This window comes from Podarcis bocagei, assembly GCF_964188305.1.
Source record: "Podarcis bocagei genome assembly, chromosome: 9".
NCBI lineage: Eukaryota > Metazoa > Chordata > Lepidosauria > Squamata > Lacertidae > Podarcis > Podarcis bocagei.
Window position 1 is genome coordinate 28,281,308 of NC_138134.1, and position 22,951 is coordinate 28,304,258.

At 43.6% G+C, this 22,951-nt stretch overlaps 1 protein-coding gene and 1 long non-coding RNA gene across 7 annotated transcripts in view; one reads left to right on the forward strand and one right to left on the reverse strand.

The window, feature by feature from the left end:
* The window catches only part of HELT (helt bHLH transcription factor), a 132,801-nt gene that overhangs the window by 26,503 nt on the left and 83,347 nt on the right, over positions 1-22,951 (reverse strand). The window lies entirely within an intron of this gene.
* Positions 192-22,951, forward strand: part of LOC308595212 — a 35,743-nt gene continuing 12,983 nt past the window's right edge. The window contains exons 1-3 of one of the 3 annotated variants that reach the window (XR_014011922.1): positions 192-1,360; positions 5,853-5,969; positions 16,630-16,834. This is a non-coding gene — a long non-coding RNA (uncharacterized lncRNA). Of the gene's footprint in view, positions 1,361-5,852; positions 5,970-13,980; positions 15,380-16,629; positions 16,835-22,951 lie in introns of those variants that run through there. The other 2 variants (XR_014011923.1, XR_014011921.1) reach the window with 2 other exon arrangements.

Below are 22,951 nucleotides of genomic sequence, written 5' to 3' on the forward strand. Positions count from 1 at the left end.
TTCAAACTGGGAGTGAGAGCTTGTAGAACCAAATTAATGAAAGGGGAATACAGTTGGGAGGGGGAGGGGGGAGTCCCAGAAAGTAGGCAATGAAAGTAAGGTTTTAAGTATCTTTTTTTCTTTTTCTTTTATCTTTGTACTTTTATATTTTTGGAAACTTTAATAAATATGATTTTTTTTAAAAAAGGAAGTCCTCTCTTATGGACTGAAAGGATGTTTTAAAGAAATTGGAACACAGGTAATCAACAAGACGTTCTTCAGGTGACAATGGACTACAACTCTTTTGATTGGACCATTGGGTATCTTGGCTGGGGATGATGGGAGTGGGGAAGCCAACATCTTCTGGAAGGCACAGTATTGGCTACCCCTGAATTAGAGGGTTACAAAACAAACAACAACAACCTAGACCTGAAGGGGCCTGAACAGTTTTAAATCATGCCTAGGTTCTGAAGGGATATCAGAAGATCAGAAGAGAATACGTATAGTTACATATTCGGGCAATATGTTTATTATAAGGTCAACCAAAAGATCACAAAATAGGACTGCAAAATACTGCGCTGTGGAGATGCCTAGCCTGCCTTGAAGGATGTAGGGATGGTCTCCCTTTGGGAATGGGGCTGCCGGAAGAAGGATGTGAAATGAAGATGCAGCCCAGCTGCAGGCGGAACAGCAGGTGCCTCCGAGTTCTGACAGAGGAGCATCACCACTCAGGAGGGGCCAGATGCTGGTGGGGGGGTTGCCACGGTGACAAGGTCCCGCCCTCCTTTGTGACATCTCTTGCTTCTCCTTTAAAAGCCACTGACTTCCAGGCGGCCATTGTGGGTTAGTAGTGAGGCGAGTGGAGGAGAGAGGAGTTAGTGGCGGTTGGTGGAGATTAGGTTGAGGATTAGTGAATTGTTATTTTTTTTGTTTTCTTATTTTGATTTCATTTATTACTTTTATTTATTTTGATTTTCTTTTATTCTTTTTAACACTTTCATTTATTTTATTTTATTTTTTGTTCTTTATTTTAAATTTTTTGTTCTTTGTTTTTTATTTTATATTTTTTGTGCACATCTGTGCATATTTTGTATATATGTATCAGTACAAAAAGATAATATTAGGGCCTACTCTAGTTGGATTCTCCTTCCTCTGCCCAGGGTAGGAGTAAACTGCCCCCTTCCTGACCCCACAGAGCCAACTTGGAGCAACTGCCCTGTGGGAAGAAACCTCTGGTGCTGTTTCCTCCCTCGGTGGGATGGCGGGCGTTGTTTTGTGAGCGTGTGGTACTTGGTGTGTCTTATCCACATGGTTAGCTGCTTGGAGGACTCCAGTGGAAAAGTGGGATATGTTTTTGAGACCCAATTTAATTATATAAGTTGTCCTAAACTTTAAAAAATATATATATTGCATTTTGATGTTGTAACCTACAAGAGTGCGGCCCCTAAGACATTTTGGTACCTGAGGCGAACCAGAAGATGGCGGGAAGAAGGGGTGAATGAAGGTCCACATCAGGAACAAGTGGGGAATAAAGATCTATATTGGTAACAAGGAGGGGAATCAAATCAACCTTACCCAATGGTTGACGTGGGAATCAAGGGTTGTTGCAGGGGGGGGGGGCTGCTCTGAATCATGCCAGATGGGTGCAGAGCCCAGGGCAGCCCCCACCATTTGCTTCCTAGGGGCGGAAGGAGACCAGCAGTGCCTCCTATTCACAGAGAGGCTGCTGTGGGGGCAGTATTGAGGGGGGCTGCTGAAGAGTAGGCATATCTGGCCTCCAAGCAGCACACTCCAGCAGTGGCCAATGCATTCCTTAAAAGCCAGATCCCTGTGGATCCTGCCACCTGAGGCGCTCACTTCACCTTGCCTCATAGGTGAGCCGGCCCTGTAACCTCCCCTGTAAACCTAGGGTGAAGGGCGGGTAATAAAATAACAATTACTAGTACAGTAGTTGTAGTAGTAGTAGTAGCAGCAGCAGCAGCAGTATAATACAATATAAAGCAACTCAGCACAGAAAATAAATCAGAGCTTCAAATGTTCATTTTTAAGAGGAATTGGTTCTACTTCAAGTTCAGCATATCCCAGAAGGAACTACGGTAATTACAGTTCATAGTCAACCCTTTACGAAGCAGACTAGTTTGGATCACATTCAGTTCAGGTTCAGCCTAATGATCTTTGGCAATGTTTTTTCAGCATTCAGAATGTTACAAGCAGCTGTGCTGAAGTATAAAATATAGTTACGAAGGCTAAGGTAAAGATAAAGGTACCCCTGCCCATACGGGCCAGTCGTGTCCGACTCTAGAGTTGTGCGCCCATCTCACTTAAGAGGCGGGGGGCCAGCACTGTCTGGAGGCACTTCCGGGTCACGTGGCCAGCGTGACGAAGCTGCTCCGGCGAACCGGCACCAGCACAGCACACTGAAACGCCGTTTAGCTTCCCACTATAAAGCAGTACCTATTTATCTACTTGCACTTGGGGGTGCTTTCGAACTGCTAGGTGGGCAGGAGCTGGGACCGAAAGACGGGAGCTCACCCCGCCGTGGGGATTCGAACCGCCGACCATACGATCGGCAAGTCCTAGGCACTGAGGTTTTACCCACAGCGCCACCCGCGTCCCTACACGAAGGCTAAGGGAGCATAAAAAAATGAACAGAGTGGAATGTGAACCATTTCATTTATTTTTCCCAACAATTGTTAAGAAACTTGAAGATGATGAACTAGAAATCTACCCCAAAATAAACTTATTACATGTTCACTTCACTCATAAATTATGGGAACTACTTTCAGTAAGTGTTTGGAGACTTTTAGACTAATTCAGTGACCTTTGCGAAACTGAGCTATTTCACTCCAAGGCCTGAAATAAATGCATAAAAGAATGTGAAGTGAATAGTATGCATATAAATGGTTTTTAACTGGGGTGGTGGCAGCTGCTTTTGTTCTCAGTAACTGGCAACTCTCCACTGCAAGCCTGTGTAAGAAAGGTAAATTCCTGCACTAATGGGTCTAGTAATTTACTCAGCTAGACTTTTACAAAAGTGCATTAACACTTTACCCAACCTAAAGCAAACAACCATTCAAACAGAGCACGTCAGGTGAGAAATCATAGCTCTTTTTCCACTGCTGTGGTGAAGAATCAAGTGTAGTTCTACGTAACATTGAAATGTTATGACTTACCCATTAACTCTTGGAGTGAATTAAGGAGGAAATCAACTTGATTTTACCATGCAGTTGTTTGCAAAGTCATTTACCCTCTTTCCCCTGGCCTTTGACCCTTGAGATTATTGTTTTAGGACCCTCTCAATGTTTGTGATTGTAATTTGTTTTAAGCTGGTTGTTTTTTTAGGGTTTTTAAAGTTTTTTTTTTGCTTTAAACAGGTACATATAAATATAGACAACCAAAATTACAAAGGAAAATTCCTTAATAGTAATGAAAAAAACAACTAAAAAATCTACAAAAAATATTGAAGTACATGACACAGAACATAAGCAACTATGGGAAAGATAAAAGAAAAAAGAAAAAAAGAAAAAAAAAGAAAAAGAAAAAGGAAGATGAGCCAACGCAGGAAAGCTCATCTATTGGACACTTCCGTCAAGCTCACAACAGATCATTATTCTTATCAATTATCTCTATCTGCATTCCAAAGGAATCCCTCATCTTGGTATCAGGGAACATTTCTCTATGCGGTATCATTCTAAACATAGCCAGATCTTTCTTGCTGAGCCCTTGTCCCCTAAATAATTATTTAAACATTCCCATTCTTCTTTCACCAATTTTTTAGCTTTATCTCTTATTGCATCTGTCAGCTTTGCGAGCTCCAAGCACTTGCACAATTTGACTACCCATTCCTCTTTAGTGGGTGTATTTTAAGCTGTTTTTAAGGTAAAAATACCTTTAAAAGTGACCTGCCCTGCGACTTTAGGATGAAGGGTGGAATAAGGGGGAGTGGGCTGCCCCATAGTTAAAATGCCTCATTCACGAACCACATAGGCCTTTGTATGTTTCAGAACCAGTGTTGCCAACATGATGCCTGCAGGTACCCACAGAGGCCTTCCCTGGTGCCCACAGTGTACTGTGTACCCATGAATACCCCCAGGAAAAAAAGCACTGCAGACAATTATTCACACTGTCACCAGTAAGATTCATCTGCCAGTCCACTCAGCTTCTGAACAACAAATGGGGTGTGAGAGAGAGAACAAATAGGCATTTGCCTCCGGCAGGAAAACGCTCTTCACTGCAGCCTGTGGCACTAAACAAGAAATGAAAAGAACATCTTGAGGAGGTACCAACTAGCATAGGAAGATGAGTCTACACCACAGCCCTTGTACTAGTCTCCAGTTTATAGTCCACACTACTGGTTATCAGTACATGCTGAATCAGCATGCTTGACAGCTGAAAACACCTCCATCTGGAAGCCTGTGTTGCAAAAAAACACTGCTTTTCAAATTACAGAAGGGGTTATCCTAAGCAGTCGGCTGGGGAAATGGCTTCCTAGGTGTTCCTGATAGCTTGTGACAAGACAAAACTAATTTCTCTTTCCAAAAGAGGTGACTCATCCTGACAGTGTGCCTGATTTAATTTGCCTTCCAGTTTATCTGAATTCCTGTCAGCGAAGGGATAATTAGCAATACTGAACTGTCACTAGATGAAATGATTGGGCCATAATTTTAGGTGAATAGACAGAGCATTGCTTCTGGTCAATAAATGCTTCTGGCCCACCTTACCCAACGTGCAAGATTAGGAATTTCTGTGACACGGCAGGACCATTTGTTATTCTGCGTAGTATTAACAGAAAGCTATTTTCAAACCATGTTCAGATGGAATGTAAACTCAGGCTATGTTTGTTTTGAAGAACTGGCACCATAATTTTTGGATGGGTACTCTAAAGCATAAGCTTAAAGGTAAAGGGTAAAGGGACCCCTGACCATTAGGTCCAGTCGTGACCGACTCTGGGGTTGCGGCGCTCATCTTGCTTTATTGGCCAAGGGAGCCGGCGTACAGCTTCCGGGTCATGTGGCCAGCATGACTAAGCCGCTTCTGGCGAACCAGAACAGAGCACAGAAACGCCGTTTACCTTCCCGCTGGAGCAGTACCTATTTATCTACTTGCACTTTGTGCTTTCGAACTGCTAGGTTGGCAGGAGCAGGGACCGAGCAATGGGAGCTCACCCCGTCGCAGGGATTCGAACTGCCGACCTTCTGATCGGCAAGTCCTAGGCTCTGTGGTTTAACCCACAGCGCCACCTGTGTCCCAAGTTAAGCATAAGCTTAGGTAACTATGGTTTAATGATAAACACACTATGCGTTGGTGCACAGGGAGAAAATTGTGGCTGTCCGGCTTCTCCCCTGGTCCAGCTGCTGCTGTATTGCCAGGAGCTAAGCTATGGACAAAATCTGGTGCGCCCCCTCCCAATATTTCTCATTTTCACATTAATTCCTTTTGGCATAGTTGCGTTTTTATGGGTTTTCTCAATAGGCTCACTGAAACTTTACATTATTACAAAAATATAAATTGTTATTTTGTGCCCACACCCAGTGCCTTTTTTCTGGGGGGAACACAGGGGTACGTATAGCCCTAAACATTTTGTGAATCTATGTTTGGCCTCATTGAGGGGCAGTATTTCAATATGAGTGGGAAAATGAGAGTACCCCTAAACATTTTTTTAGAGGAAAAAAAAGCACTGCCCGCACCTAAATCAGATGCTGTGATGCTCCCAAATACTCCATCTGTTTGTTTGTTTGTTTTGGTCTTTGGAAGCAGGGGTTGATAGTCCTAAAAGGAATGTGTGTGGTTTGAATACCTGTTTCCTGCTGATATTTCTCAATGTGTGAATGTGGGTATTGATAATACTTTCTCAGCTTGCCTTTAGAAAAGAGCACATCTGCAATCAAGGTGTGCAGTCTCTTCCCAATCTATGGGAACTAGGTTATGACCAGGAAGAAAAGAAACCCTGATTGGTAAACACGGTCGAAAGAAGATTTCTGGGACCCATAGTAAGTGTGAAATAATCACCTTTCTTGGAACTTGAGAATCAAGTTTAAAAGACTGGCTCTAGTTACTTCTCTAATTACTGATAGCGCAACCTGGTTATTTAGTACTCTTTGTTAAGGTCATCGTACTGTTGTTTTCATTACTAGCTGTAGAGGGAGTGTTGATACTGATGTTTTTATGTCCGAAGCTAAGGACTTATCCACACTTAACTTTTGCCTGCTCTTTCCAGGCACAATTCTGCGTTTTAAAGCTCTGTCTTCAAGCACTCTTTTTAAAATTTGCCCCAGAGCTTTTCTTGCAAAAAACCCCGCTCTTTAAAACTGAATCACAACAAACAGCAATGGCAGGGATTGACTTGATTTCCCATTTGCCTTGCTGTAGATTTCTTAAGTTTTGGAAGTAATTTTCTGAGGGAAAATGGAGGCTATATACTCAAAGAGTGGGACCTCAGATGTTCTGAAGGGCATGCAAAGTGCCTCCTTGAATCCTATTCATAGATTAAATCTAGAAATAATTAGGGGGGGGGGGAATCTTTTCTTTTTTCCTTACATTTTCCTGGCCTGCAACAGGTTCCTTGACCTAATGCAAGACACATCCCTTTCTTTGGCTTCCAAATACTCTCTGCTATTAGCCTTCTTAATCTTTGTACAGTGGTACCTCAGGTTAAGTACTTAATTCGTTCCGGAGGTCCGTTCTTAATCTGAAACTGTTCTTAACCTGAAGCACCACTTTAGCTAATGGGGTCTGCTGCTGCCGCCGTGCTGCCGGAGCACGATTTCTGTTCTCATCCTGAAGCAAGTTCTTAACCTGAAGCACTATTTCTGGGTTAGTGGAGTCTGTAACCTGAAGCGTATGTATCCTGAAGCTTATGTAACCCGAGGTACCACTGTAATGCAGCTATATTTTTAAAACATATAAATCAATGCCTCTCCTGCAATTTAAAATAATTTATGATCCAATATATTTGTCTGTTATGAACCACTCCGGCTGTGGCCCTGTACAGAGTATAAATGCTTTTACAGTATGCACATAATCCCTGTTGAATACATTGGGACTGGCTTCTGAGTAAACATAAATAGGTTCAGTGAGATTTATCTCATCCAGATTTTAGCTGCTGTCATCTCCTAGAGACTTCTAACTGGGCTTCTGCTAGATATACAAAAATGCTTTTGTAAATTTCCCCATGGGCACTTCAGTGAGATGGGATGTGTTGACTTTTCTTTTTCCAGTCTGGTGAACGTTAGATCCTTGGAACAGAATATGTGCAAAAGGTGAAAACTTGACTGGTAAACACTGTGCTAAGAGCTCCTGTTTATTTTGGTTATCTTGGCAGGCAGTCCAAAGTCAAAGCAATCTTTGCAGACTACAAAGATCCCCTCAAGGTGTTCAATTATTGTTGATTGTAAAATAATGATGATTTTGCTCTTGTCAGGTTGTCTGTCTTGGCCTGTTCTTCACCTCAGCCTGCAGGCTCAGGGGATCTCACAAGATAAATGAGTATATAAAAAAGAAATAAAGAAATGAGTTTGGTTTTATAGCATCCTGTGGGTTTGGAAAGAGAACATACTCTGTGAGGAAACATTGTAGCAGGTATACCTTAATACAGAAATCAGAGGAACTTCTATAGTTCTATTTATTTATGAATTACAGACTTGCTACCCAAGCAAAACTAAGACCACATTCACCCTGTACATTTAAAATACTATGATACCACTTTGAACTGTCACGGCGTCCTGCAAAGTATATTGGGAACTGTACTTTGTTAATGGTGCTGAGAGTTGTTAGGAGACTCCTATTCCCCTCATGAAACTTGTTTCCAGAGTTTTTTAACAGTTGATTCCTCTTCACAGGGAACTCTGGTAACTGTAGTTTTTGAGGGTTTTTTTTTCCAATGGAGAAACGTGATCCTGTCAAAAGCCAAGTTCTTGCTATGGAATGGCAAGATAAAACAGGCAGTTGACACGGTCACACCTTACCATCCTTCTCCAAAGTTTTGGAGCCTGAGCAGCTCCTCGATCAGACAAAGACTGGAGTGCCACTGGCACAAGTATCACCCTGAAGCAGATTGGACACTTGTAAGAACATAAAATCATGCCTATTTGGCAGTCTGGGCTCAGTTCGCATTGCATCCTGTAGTAGCCTGCTATAGCAGTATGTCCCTATTTTCATTGGAGGGTATGCAGATGGTCTAGGGGTTACTGAATTCCAGTGTGGAGGAGGGACCTCTGGAGCCCTCAAAGACCAGCTGTGACCAGCGGGCTACACACTTTGAGGTTAAGCTTGCCTGATTTCAGAGAAATCCTGAACTTGTTGCAACTCCAACTAAGTACCCAGTGCCGCTATTGAGGATGTTTTGTGGGGTCAGTTTCACCTTATGCAATCAGCTGATGTGGACAAGGTGATGGTGACATGCCCCCTTGACCCCATCCCTCCTGGCTTATCAGACCTAGCAGAGGAGGGCTGACTGGTTGAGTCCAGAGTTTGGTTAACACTTCACTGGGAGACTGGGTGGTTCCTGCTGCACTGAAAGAGGCACACTGGTATGACCACTCTGAAAGAAACCAGCTCTGGACCCTTTTGATTGGAACAGCTACCAACCAGTTGCAAATGCCCCCTTTTGAGGGGGAAAGTGGTGGAAAGGGCCATGGTAGGGCAGCTGAAAGCATTCTTGGAGGACACAGATTATAGATCCATTCCAATCTGGGTTCAGGCCTGTTCACGGAACTGAGCCAGCCTCGGTCTCCCTGGTGGATGACAAAGTGTGAGGCAGAGGGAGTGCAAGCTTGCCCCCTGCTTCTTGATCTCTCATTGGCTTTGATACCACTGATTATGTTATGCTCATGGGGAAGGGGAATTGAGGACACTGTATTTCATTGGTTCTAATTCTACCTTTAATGGGACATGGGTGGCACTGTGGTCTAAACCACAGAGCCTAGGGCATTGGATCCAGCTCTGACATGGAAGGCTCAGGTAGCCTCAGCAGCTGGGGGTGCCTTTTACCAACTGCAATTGCTTTGATAGCTACAGCCATTCCAGGAACCAGAAAGCCTTGTTGCAATAGTTCATGTGTTGTTTACTCCAGGACTGGATTACTGTGATTTGATTTATGTGGGGATTTTCCTTGTGCAAAGGCTGCAGTTAATGCAGAATGCTGCTGCACAGTTGCTGACAGGAGTGAGGCCTTGTCAACATATAACCAGTGCTCAAAGTTCTGCACTGGTTGCTGATCTGCTACTGGGCTAGGTCCTAGATCTTGTTCTGTGTGTGTGTGTAATATTAGCTACTGTATTTTTCGCTCTATTAGACGCACCGGATCATAAGACGCACCTAGTTTTAGGGAGGAAAACATGAAATAAGAAAGCAATGCAAAGCCTCCTGAGCGAAGAGGGAGCGCTCCTCCCTCTTTGCTCAGGAGGATTTGAGGGGCTATCCCTGAAGCCAGGAGAGCAAGCAGGATCGGTGCGCACCGATCCCTCTTGCCCTCCTGGCTTCAGCGAAAGCAAACCTCCTGGCTTTCCCCCCATCTCCCGCAAGAGCTGCGCGCTCTTTAAAGGGAGTGCGACTCTTGGGGGCTTTTCTGGGAGGTGGAGGAAGGGACAGAGCCGTGTGCTCTGTCCCTTCCCCCACCTCCCTCAAAAGCCAAGGATAGCCGTGCGAAGCCTCCGCAGGGCAGCGGGATGAAGGCTCCCTGCTGCCCTGCGGAGGCTTTGCGCCGCTAAGGCAGAAGCTAGAACAGCTAGAGGGAGTGCTGCTCAGTGCTCCCTCTAGCTGTTCTGGCTTCTGGGGTAGCCCCCAAAGCCTCCGCAGGGCAGCGGGGAGCCCGGGTTTCCCCCGCCAGCCCCAAAGAGCGGCTCAGGAGCATGCCGCACTCCGGCAATTTAGCTTCAGGGACCACACATTTGCTCCATAAGATGCACAGACATTTCCCCTTAGTTTTTAAGAGGAAAAAAGTGCGTCTTATGGAGCGAAAAATACGGGAATAACTTGGGGCCAGTTTACCTATGAGATCACATTACACCATACTGGTATGTGCCTACTTGCCTTCAATCCATAGAATTGGCACTACTACAGGTGTCACATAATGCCAGTTCCACATTTGCAATAACTAAGTCATTCATTGTGGTAGCACCTTTGGAACTCCCTGCCTAATGATATCAATCAGGTGCATTCAGTGTATTCTTTTCAGCACCTGCTAAAAACTTTATTGTTTAGGCAAGCCTACGCAGATGCTTAGAAATGCTGCTGTGAATTCTAATCTGTTTTAGTATTCTATTTGTATGTTTCAAAGTATTGTAAATTTCATTGATTTAACTGCTTAGCTTTTTTGTAACCCACTTTGAGGTTTGTTTGTTTGTTTGTTTTACAATCAAGCAGTGTATAAATTTTTATGAAATAAATGAATAAAAACAAGATGCTCACCTTAGTGCTTAAAGCCCCAATTTTATGAAAACATAGCAAATGATATTCTAAGTCTTAATGTTCTCAACAATGACAGAATTAATAATTAACTTCAAAACTAAAAGGGAAATCCAATCTGCAATAGCTCCATTGGAATATCACAGTTGTGAGACACTGGGAGGTAACTGGCTGACATGTGGGCTATAATGGTTCGGAAATATTTGAAAGTGCTTGACAGCTACTTTTCGGTCACATCACAGTGAGAAGATGATACTTCCTTATTGATGTTGGTGGGTTTGAGCAATGCTGACTCCAGATTTTGGGAGAGCCCTTGGGGAAGATGCCTTTAGTTGGCCCACCTCTTGGGTCCACCTCTTGTTTGCTTCCACTGACCTTTCACATACTCCCTTCCTCTGGACCCAAACCATACAAGCCACCAGAGGGAAAGCAGGCAAGTGGAATAGCTTGCTCTATCTCCTGACCTTTCAGTGATTTGCATGCTTAGGGAGGGCAGGTGAATGCAGGCAGCAGCTAGGCAAGAAGGCTCTGGAGCAGCAGTTCTCAACCTGTGGGTCTCCAGATGTTGTTGGACTACAACTCCCATCATCCCTAAGCTCTGGCCTTGCCAGCTGAGGGTGATGGTAGTTGTAGTCCAACAACATCTGGGGACCCACAGGTTGAGAAAGGCTGCCCGGAGGTTGACAGTGTCGGCCCCTTGCACTGTTCCCAACAGTGCCTGACTCTGACATTGGCTTACACATCTTTGGCAGTGTCAATGTAACCTAACAGTCCATGGTTTGGCAAGGATCTGTCTAATCCTTCAGCTATGGACAGCTGTCAAGTGCTATCGGCTACAGGCTTCTTATACAGGTAAAATGGCAAAGAAATCCCGCCAGCTTAAAAGACAAATAGCCTTAAAAAAACCAATAGCCTTTCCGCATGTTCTGCTGGTCAGCCCTAGGGAAGGAGGGAGACAAATGGAGGTTTAATAAGAATGGATGGAACAAAATGTTATCTAGGGGAAAGGTTACTATAGTTATAACTGTCTTGGGTTTCCTAAACGGACGTTAATAGTTATCAGGGATCACGGTTAACCATTCACAGATGTCGGTGTGCCTGGAGGGGTAAAATAATTTGGGGTTAGAGCTGACAGAGAGGCAGAAGGTAACAGGAGACATTTTAGGAAACAAAGTTGCCTCACCAGTTTTGATCTTTGGTCAGCTTCGCCTCAGAGAGCTAGCTCCAAAAGTTTAGAAAGTCTCATTTATTTCTTGAAATAACTACCAATTTTTATTACTACCAAAGCACGGGGGGGGGGGCTCCTCTGGGAGTGGGGGGGGGGAGAGAAATAGGCTGAAGAACATTGGACTTCACATCTTTCCTCTGTGAACACTTCTGGACATTTTTAGCGATTCCGCCACGGACGCTATCTCCGACGGGCAAATCCCAGATACATCCTGGAAAACCTGGACGTATGGCAGTCCTCACCTGTATACAGTTCAGCATAGAGAGCAACATGCTCACTCTTTATGTCCTTCCTTATGGATTTGTATAGATTTTTATATCCAGGGTGCTCACTGTTCTGTAAATACCTGAAGTATTTATATCATCAGCTGGAGACTTCCTAGCTCTTAGTTCTTGGTATGAGCTTTCGTGTGCATGCACATTTCTTCAGATGCATGCACACGAAGGCTCATACCAAGAACTATCTTAGTTGGTCTTTAAGGTGCTACTGGAAGGAATTTTTTTATTTTGACTATGGCAGACCAACACGGCTACCTACCTGCAACTGTTCCTAGCTCTTGTCACCTTTGCCCCTGAAGACATTTTAAAGCTGCTCTGTGACCTTTTTTATATTAAGGAATCACAGTCTGGTTCTTCTGTGATTCAAGTGGAGACCTTTTTTTCTTTTCTACAGGCTTAGCAGTTCCAAAATGTTTCCCATCCTTTAACAAACTTAAGCTTTTCTACCCAACATGCAGGCACTGGGACCTCACAGCTCTGTCTGCTTCTGCATGTAGAACTGTTCCTAGACTTCAGCACCAAACCTACCACCTTAATTTTTTCACCTCGGGACCTTATCACAATCTTTTTTTAAAAAAAAGTCTTTTTATTTATTTGTAATTTTTATTAAATTTCCAAATTATACCGTTCAAATTAAACATCTTTTATTATACCATACATTCATTGTCTTCCCTCCTTCCCCTTCCAAGGTTCATTTAACTTACCCACCATTCCTGCGTATTTTGATATATCCATCTAATTCTGTTCTCCTATCGTGCATCACTTCAATATATGTTATACTGTTCAATTTACTTTAATACTGCCAGTGTTTTCAACTGCGCACAATTGTTTTCAATATACTCAACAAGAATTTCCCACTCCTCTTTAAATACCTGTTCTTCTTGCTCTTTTATTCTGCTTGTTAGACCTCCTAACTCTGCATATTTTTTCACCTTAAGTTGCCAATTCTCCTTGCTAGGGACCTCCCACACTTTCCATTTTTTGGGGCTAGCAAAATCCGAGTCGCTGTTGTTGCATACATGGGATTTTTCAGAGGGTTGTTTTGAACATCCCCCCCCATCTCATTATATATCTTTTCCCAATATTCTTTAACTTTTTTGCTTGCCCAGCACTACCACTTTTTTATTGTCATTGGGAAAACATGTGCTGTGATTAGTGAATAAGTAACTGGCAAATTACTGGAAACAATAATTTATAGTAATTTGGGTATGTCACAATCTCAGTATTGCAAATAATAAATAAATAAGTAAATGTGTACATTTCAATTTCATTTATTTATTTCATAAAATTTATACACTGCTTGATTGTAAAAGACCTCAGAGTGGTTTAAAAAAAGACATAACCATAAAATCGGAGGGTGGGGTGGAATACAATGCATTAAAACATACAAACAGTTTGAATACTAAGCAGATTAAAATTCACACCAGCATTTCTAAGTATCTGGGTAGGCTTGCCTAAACAAGAATTGTTTTTAGCAGGCATTGAAAAGAATACAGTGAAGGTGCATGGTTGATACCAATAGGCAGGGGGTTCCAACATGTAGGTGCTACCACACTAAACGATTGAGATCTTACAAATGTGGAACGGGTATTATGTGGCACCTGTAACAGTGCCAGTTCCACTGATCAAAGCAGTTGAGTAAGCACATGTGGTGCATGGTGATCTCATGGGTAAACTGGTCCCAAGTTATTAATGGCTTTGTATACTAATAGTATGACCTTGAACCTAGCCCAGTAGTACATCGGCAACTAGTTTAGATCTCTGAGCTCAGCCAGTTGGTCAGAGCAGCTCTTTGAGGGCTCCACATGGGGAGTCAGTAACCTCTGGACTGTCTGAAATAACTCCGCTGGCTGGCTGCTAGAGGAAGCAATGATGTTCTGTGCCATACACACACAGCAGAAATCATTGAGTGTCACCATTAGCCAGCAACTACCTCTCCCAGTTTCTGACTGCAGAACTTTCCTGAAATCATTCTGTGCCAGACTCAGAAGGGCATAGAGCATGAAGTGGGTATGCAACAACATCTGTCTAATCTTTCAGGACAACTCACTTCCTTTCCTTACCTATATATTTTCTGCTACTTTCCTATAGGTTGTGCAACATTTTACTCCCATTTGTATCAGAACAGCGTGGAACTCTTTTCCTTCCACCGCAATCATATGACATTCTGTGACAGCTGCACGCCTGCTGCAGACAGAGGGTGCCGTGCTTTTGCACTAATATTGCAATCTGATGCTTCTCCTTCTGTGTCAGATGTTCATCTGCACAGAAGTGTGGAGGCTCTCGCTCCAACATTTTCCTCTTTTTGTTATGACCATGTTGCTGTAGCAGTATTCCCATGAAAGCACCAGAAGTGTGAAAAGGCGAGTGCCAACTGTTCCCTTGACCACCTCTATAGAGTTCTTAAGTTTCCAGCACTTATTCACAAGGGCATTGTGTGAATGCACTCTTAACAGACACTGAGATTATAATATAGACTTCAGTATAGACTATACTATAGTATAAACTATAGTATACAACAGAAAATATAGTGAAGCCGAATTATATTGCTTTAAGTTATACCATTCTAAGGGTTGATTCACACAAGTCAAATATTTCTGCACAGAAACTAGTTTGGCGTATGAAATTCCCAGAGTCCTGCATGCAGTTCGACCTTATATGAATGTGTATGTTGCGGGTAAAAGGTAAAGGGACCCCTGACCGTTAGGTCCAGTTGCAGATAACTCTGGGGTTGTGGCGCTCATCTCACTTTACTGGCCGAGGGAGCCGGCGTACAGCTTCCGGGTCATGTGGCCAGCATGACTAAACAGCTTCTGGTGAAGCAGAGCAGGGCACGGAAACGCTGTTTCCCTTCCCGCCAGAGCGGTACCTATTTATCTACTTGCACTTTGATGTGCTTTTGAACTGCTAGGTTGTCAGGAGCAGGGACTGAGCAATGGGAGCTCACCCCATCATGGGGATTGGTAGAATAATTTCTCAGGCAAACCTTGTATCCTGGCTTAAGTTTTAGAAGTGTGGGGCCTTCTGGTCAAAATAATATTTTTGTTTCATCTTTTGAATTTATTTTACTCTTTTGGGGCTTTCCGTTTTGTTAGGCTGTAGTAAATCTTCAGATATAGGCATTTTTGCTCTGATAAAGGTAAAGGTACCCCTGCCCGTACGGGCCAGTCGTGTCTGACTCTGGGGTTGCGCGCCCATCTCGCTTAAGAGGCCGGGGGCCAGCGCTGTCCGAAGACACTTCCGGGTCATGTGGCCAGCGTGACAAGCTGCATCTGGCGAGCCAACGCAGCACACAGAAACGCCGTTTACCTTCCCGCTAGTAAGCTGGCCCTATTTATCTACTTGCACCTGGGGGTGCTTTCGAACTGCTAGGTTGGCAGGCGCTGGGACCGAGCAACGGGAGCGCACCCCGCCGCGGGGATTTGAACCGCCGACCTGACGATCGGCAAGTCCTAGGCGCTGCGGTTTTACCCACAGCACCACCCGCATCCCTGTTTTAGCTCTGATACCCCTTCCCATTCAAAGTTGTGCAGGAGATCAACCATTCTCCAGTGGGGTGCTCCTTGAATCAGCAGAGAATTGTATCAGTCACTTCCACTGTCGAAAGCTTTCTTCGACAGATTTTTGACGTTCTGGACAGACCTTTCTATAAGCCCATTCAACTGAGGAAAGTTAGGGCTTGATGGTGTGTGTTGAAAATCCCAGTCTTTGGCAAACATCCTGAATTCTGCACATGAGAACTGTGGAACATTATCACTGAACACTTCATCTGGAATACGATGTCTGTTGAATATCCCATTTCAGGCTGGCAATCACTGCTCTACTGCTGGTACATTGAATTGTGTGTATTTCTGAAAAGAGAGAATAATAATCTGTAACTATTAAGTAGTTCTTGGAATGCCATGTGATTAAGTCAGTTTTTTTCTTCTGGTAGGGCCTTTGAGGAACTGGATTCAATGGCTCTGGTTGTTGATGTGACTTGTATTTTAAGCAGGTGAAACAACCTTCTACCTTAGCTATTATATCCTGATTAATTATAGGCCAATATATCACATTTTGTGCATTCCCCCCCCCCAATTTCTCAATGGCAAGATGATCCTTGTAGATTTTATGTAGTATTTATTTATGAGGGCATTCCCCCCCTCCCATTTCTCAATGGCAAGATGATTTTATGTAGTATTTCTTTATAAGGGCTAGGAGGTATCACCACTTTGCTTCCTTTGAAGATGATGCCATCTATCGCTGTGAGTTCATGTCTGAAATTCTAGTAATCTCTGAAACTTACATCACATATGCCCTTAGTCTCATGCCAGCCGCTAATTACTACTTCATTCAGGATTTGCATAGATCTTTATCAGATTCATCTTTGATCTGCTGTAGTTTCTCATTTGCCATTTTCATTTGCCACAGGAAGGGAAGCAACAAGCATATCCACATAAATATGTCTCTGAAATCTTCTCCACTACTGTAGGGGGGGAAACAACACTTGAAAGCGCATCTGCAGTGAACAAACATTTCCCTGTTGTGTTTAAGTCACCTACAGATGATACTTCTGCAGTTTGAGCATCGTTCATTTGATCTGTAATGTACAGTCATTCAGTGGTTCGTGGAATAAAGTTATGAGAGGTTTATGATCAGTTTCCACAGCCACTGTGTTGCCATAAATATATTGAGTAAATCTTTCACAAGCAAATAATATACTAAGTAACTCTTTCTCAATGTGTGCATATCTCGTTTCAGCATCAGTGAAGGACTGGTAAGGACTTTGTAAGAGCGCAGCACTCAATTAGATGTTGAGGAATCTTCTGAAATCAGGATTTGGCAAAGCCACTGATTATTGCTCTCCCTTAATTATAAAGTAAGGTATTATAAAGTATAAAGTAATTGAGATATCCAACTCAGTGATGTGCACATAGAGCATATGTATTGTTTTATGATTGATTTTGGGAGCAGATGCAATACCAAATGATAGGTGCAAACATCTATAATGTCAAAATGGAGTACTCAGTGCAGAGGTGTACCTAGGCTCCCTTGTGCCCATGGCAAGGAGGTGTATTGGCGGCGGCAGCACCACCACCACCCATCTCCAGAAAAAAATGTGACATAATTCAATAATCACAAATGACTGTTAAACTGGGTGTTTAACAGCACAATCCTACTCAAAAGTAAATCCCAAAAGTAAAAGTAAATTTACTCAAAAGTAAATGGGGCTTCCTTCCAGGAAACTGGGCATAGGACTACAGCCTAAATCAGGCAAGGAAGAGGCAGGAACTTCTGACAATATCCCACCTACCTTTTTGTTATTTCTAACAAGGCACCAGCAGAAAGGCACTTTCAAACTGTGCCATTATCTCCTCTCTGGCTGGTAATTTTTTTTCTTTTTCTTTTAATTCCCTTGTTGAGATCTCTTGGATCTAGGGGGGGCCATTAGGGGCGCATCGGAAGATGGCTGACAATAACAACTCTCTGACCCACACGAGGTAATTAAGAGGCTGTGATGGGAGTAAACAGCCTCCCGCCCCCCCCCCAAGTGTGTGGGGGGAACTGCCCTTGCCTGCTGTGCCCTATACCACCCCCGAATTTGAGGAGGTGGGGGCACTAGGCAGAAAGCCCTTGTGCGGACTTCGGCGCTCCTGGACGCTGTCTCTGATTCGCGCCTCTAGCTGCAGCAACTTCAAAAGAAACAATTAGGAGGAAGCTAATGCACATATTTCAAGGAAGAATGGGGAGTAAAGACTGCTAACCGAAGAGATCTCTGAGAAACAAGACGGGTCGGAGGAACAGGAATAAATCATGAGAAGACACACCAAGGCTCGGTATGTTCGGCAACGGGACTGGATGGGGGGGGGACTTTCCTTTCTTTTCTCTATGTGATTAACCAATAATCCCCCCACAAGTCACAAGTCAGAAATGCCGTTTAAATGACTTAAGATGAGGATTTAAGACTGTGTGGAGATAATCTCCTAACCAAAGCATGTTTTAAGGAATCATGGAAAGTATAAGAGCTTTGGAATGACGCAGCAAAAAATAGCGTTGCCATTTTGGCAAGTTCTGTCGAAAGACTTATGTCTGGGAGGAGGAATAGATCTGTTTTCATATTGTGGGTGAGCCTCCTCAGAGGGACTAAAGAAGGCGACAGATTTGCGAGACTGATGATGGAAAGAGTGCTTTTATTTATGAAAGTGATGATATATGGAAACCATCTCGACATGATGATTGGACGAACGGAAAATTCACACAGGATTATAACTGGTGTTTACCTGCTTAAGGAGATTATCAGAAGAGATCATAAAGAAAAAAAAGAAACAAGATGAGATGTGAGAACAGCAAGATAGGACTGGATAGAATTATGAACATTATTTGGACAGATTTGTGGATATTAACGCAGCAGCAAGAAGATGATTGGAATCCCCTTCGGAACTTGAAATATGGGTCCCCCCAACAAAAAATTTAAAATTCGGCTTTGTAATTCGGAATTTATGTGATGTGATTTGATTTGATTGGTCGGTTAATAATTTTTTTTTTTTTAAAGAGATCTCTTGGATCTAGGCATACGCACAACTGAGCATTATGTTTCTCCCCAAGTACCAATGAACTCACCCAGTCAGCTGGTTCATCTGTTTTCTTAATTACTTCGAAGTCCTCCATCCTGTCTAGCTCAGTTTGTAGGAGAGCAAATGGCACTTTCCTGCATCGCTGAATAACGGGAGGCACTGTATTATTAATCTGGATGGAGTCTTCACCTGGTCAAGCAGCCTAATCCAACAAACAAGTCCTGGTATTCTGCTATGAGTGGCCCTTACCCTTGGACAGTATGGCCCTGCAATGCAAAGATGTGTTTTACCAGATTTAGTTTTTCACAGGTTGCGACCCAAGATGGGTGTCATATTCTTGGGTACAATAAGGAACAACAAGCTGCTGTTCTCTGTTTTGGCCTTATTGACAGACTGGGAGAATCTTTTTCAGATGAGTTCCGTTCCTGTTTAAATGGGATAGATGTCTCATTCACCTGCACAGAGAAGCTCAAGTCCCTTTCACTAGTCTTTATTACCTCTACTACCATCAGCATACAACTTGCCATATTTTTCCGTGTATAAAATGAGTTTTTTTTTACTCTAAAATAATGTTTAAAAATGGGGGTCGTCTTATACACTGATAGTGCATGGGGGGGGGGAACGGGTGATTGGTTGCAGTCACAAGCAGGAGCTTGTCAGTGGCGATTTTGTGGGTGATTGGTGGCTCCATCAAGTGCTGGTTTGGATTGGCTGCTGCTGCAGTAATTGGTTGGGTGATCGGTTGCTGCGGCAAGGGTTGCTGTGGATTAGCTGTCGCTTTGGGAATTGGGCATGCAGTTCCCCTCTGCTGCTGGTGAGCGGGCAGATGCATGTTGTCTTCTTTGGCAAAGCGAACCATTGTCAGCGTATGTCATTCGGGTTAGTGATTTTCTGCATTTGCCACCCAAAAAAGCTCAACAACTCTGGGCCATCTCCCCCCATTTTCTTAAATTTGAGTCCCCCCAAATAGGGGGCGTCTTATACACGGAAAAATACGGTATCATCTAAAGTATCTTCAACAGTCTGCACCTGATTTTTCTTTCTTTCTCTGGATTAGCTACACCTTTTGAAATTATTATGCTTCCCACAGTTCAAACATTATTTTCCAAATGCTCTACAGTGTTTGAGTCCTAGCTGCATTCCACACTTTTCCCATGCTTATTTCTTTTGAATTCCTCCTTTCACAGCTGCTTGTGAGGAAGGCATTTCACCCTTTTGAACTGGCTTCCTTATACTCTATTCCTTAATATGCAGAGTAGGGACAACATATTCACGTGTTTTCAGAGCTGTGTTCTGTGCTTTCACAGTTTCTGGATTCAAGTCCAATGGCAAAGGAATTATCTCACTTCTTCCTTGCTAGCTGTAGTGAAGGGGGATAGAAAAAGATGGCAAGTTCAAAAAGTGCCAATTGTTTGATTGAATCACTATTTCTCCCCAGACCGAGGATTCAGCAACACTGGCAAAGAAAAAGCGCTTTATGCGCGTTATATATATACAGTGGTATCTCGGGTTACATATGCTTCAGATTACATACGCTTCAGGTTACAGACTCTGCTAACCCAGAAATATTACCTCAGGTTAAGAACTTTGCTTCAGGATGAGAACAGAAATCGTGCAGCGGCAGTGCAGCAGCAGCAGGGGCCCCATTAGCTAAAGTGGTGCTCCAGGTTAAGAACAGTTTCAGTTTAAGTACGGACCTCAGGAATGAATTAAGTACTTAACCTGAGGTACCACTGTACATTATAGCACTGTGATACCAGATGGTGCTGTGGAGTTCTGTTTTTGCCAATCTGGTTTTTCATGCAAAGTTTACGACACGTTTAACTGAAACGCTTCTTTGATGTGTCTAGCTCCAGCCCTAGCGCAGGTTACAGAAACCGTAAAGGGCAATCCTTGCTGGTGTCCCTTTTGTTTTTCAAGACATTACTGGAGTGCTCTTTTTCACACATGCAGTTGTCTCTCGGGCGGGTGGGGCATGGTGTATAAAATACAACACTATCTCTTTTTTTTAATAAAATGTGGGAAGTTCTTACATCATGTGAATTGCACCCTTGTTGTTTCTCACACTGCTTTGTGGCAAACATCCCTGTAACTAATTGAAACTACTTGGGAAGAGGGCGGGGCTTGAAAGGTCACTGTGGTTTGGTTTTGGTTTTTCGTTAGGTAGAGGCATGTGCACCTACACAGACAGCTAATGCAAGCTGGGGCAGAGCCACACTATACATTCAAAGCATATTCAACACGTATGACTCCCCACAAGAAATCATGAGAACTGTAGTTTTCCCTCGAAACATACAATTTTCAGTGATCTTAACAAACCATAGTTCAGGCTTCCTCAACCTCAGCCCTCCAGATGTTTTGAGACTACAATTCCCATCATCCCTGACCACTGCTCCTGCTAGCTAGGGATCATGGGAGTTGTAGGCCAAAAACATCTGGAGGGCCAAGGCTGAGGAAGCCTGCTATAGTTCCCAGGATTTGCTTCGAATGTGCATTGAATGTGCTTTAAAAGTGAGCTCTCAATTAACCTGCGTAGACAGAAGATTCTGCATCCCCAGAACATGTGAGAGTCTGTTTGGGGGAATTTCACCACACCCCAACAAGTATCACCCGGAGAACAGAATACTTGCTGAGATTTCCACCATCATTATCTATTTCTGGAGATTCAGACTTTCCATTTCCGATTATGCAAGTCAGTTGACAGGGATTGCTCTCTTGGTTTGTTTGCATGGGGGCGGGGAGGAGGCTGCACCCCCAGAAATAGCGCCTGAGAAGAGATCACCACAATCACAATCCTTCCATGATTGCAACTATTCCTCCCCCTCCCCCAGTCCACGGAAAACAAAGGCTTGGAGAAAAGAGCTTTCAGATTGAGCACAGGTGCACATTGAGAAGTCACTACCCAAATAATAGCATGCAGCTGATTCAGATGGAAATCCATGGTGAAGAAACGATGCAATAAATAAAACCAAACTATTATAAAAGCAATCTGAAAATCAGGGAACGAAGGGCCTGAAATGGTGGTATTACTGCAGGATGGAGCATGTGTTGTGTGCCTCCTGAAGCAAGAAAGAAGAAGCAGCAGTACGAGGAATAATCACTAATTTGGATTGCACCAAGATCTGGGAGGGAAAGTGCACTTTTATAAACAAGTCTGTAAAATATGTGACTTGATTTCATTCCTGCCTAGAAATGTTAATGGAAGTGATATGTACCTGGTGAAGTGCACAAGGATCTCACTATATCACACATGAAACATGAAGCAATTCCTACCGAGTGCTCTGGGCAGACCACCCAAAATTGCATCAATAGTGGGTCCAAGTTCAAATTCTGCCATGACAGCGGCACTTGGGAAATCTAATCCTGACCCTAAGTGCTTTTGCCTCAGTCATGTTGACACAATGTCAGAATTCTTACTTACTGAGAACGTGAACATAATTTGTAACTGCAGACCACGTATACTTACAGAGGAAAGTCAAAATTGGGCAACTCTGCCTCTTACTGTCTACCGTGACTCAGTTTGATATTTTGAAGTATCAAAGGCAACTCCATTTCTGCGTTTACATACAGTACTTTAGCAACATCACAGCTCTGTGACTTCAAGTTCTACAAATTCTACAATGTATCTAGGCACAAGTATTCTTGATGCACTACACTTTAAAATCAGCTTTAAACAAGTTTAATTACAATACTGTACCTTCCCAGTTAAAGGACCGTAGGAAATACTGTTCTGCAAAAAGGAGAAAGTTCTCTTTACAAACACTTATAAAGGTTCCCGCAAACTATAATTCTCTGGGTTCTTTGGGGGCAGAACAAAAACTGTTTAACTGGTTCAAACAGTTCTTTTTTCTTTAAAAAATGTGTAGGGGTACTCTCATTTTCCTATTTGGATACAATAAAGGAACTGGAGGCCCCTCGACTGTCCTCGGGTCCAGTATTGGACCACTTTGACCGGATATCTCCAGCCGATGTGGACAGATTCCTCCAAGCTGGAAAGCCCACCACCTGTCCTCTTGACCCGTGCCCGTCATGGCTGATTAGAGCGTGTCCAGACGAGGTGCGGGGCCCCCTGGGGGATATCATCAATTTGTCCCTTGGCACCGGGATATTCCCAGGGGAACTGAAGGAGGCGGTGGTGCGTCCGCTCCTAAAGAAAACATCATTAGATCCCTCAGATCTATCCAATTACCGCCCGGTCTCGAATCTTCCATTCCTGGGTAAGGTGATTGAGAGAGCGGTTGCTGAACAGCTTGGTAGGTTTCTGGATGAAACATCTGCTTTGGATCCATTCCAGTCCGGCTTCCGCGCTGGTCATGGGACCGAGACGGCTCTGGTCGCCCTAACAGATGATCTCCGCAGGCAGCTGGATCGAGGCGGGTCGGGGCTGCTGATTCTTCTAGATCTGTCAGCAGCCTTTGACATGGTCGATCACGAACTCCTGGACCACCGCCTTGCCGACGTGGGGATCCAGGGCACAGTCCTTCAATGGCTGCACTCGTTTCTCTCTG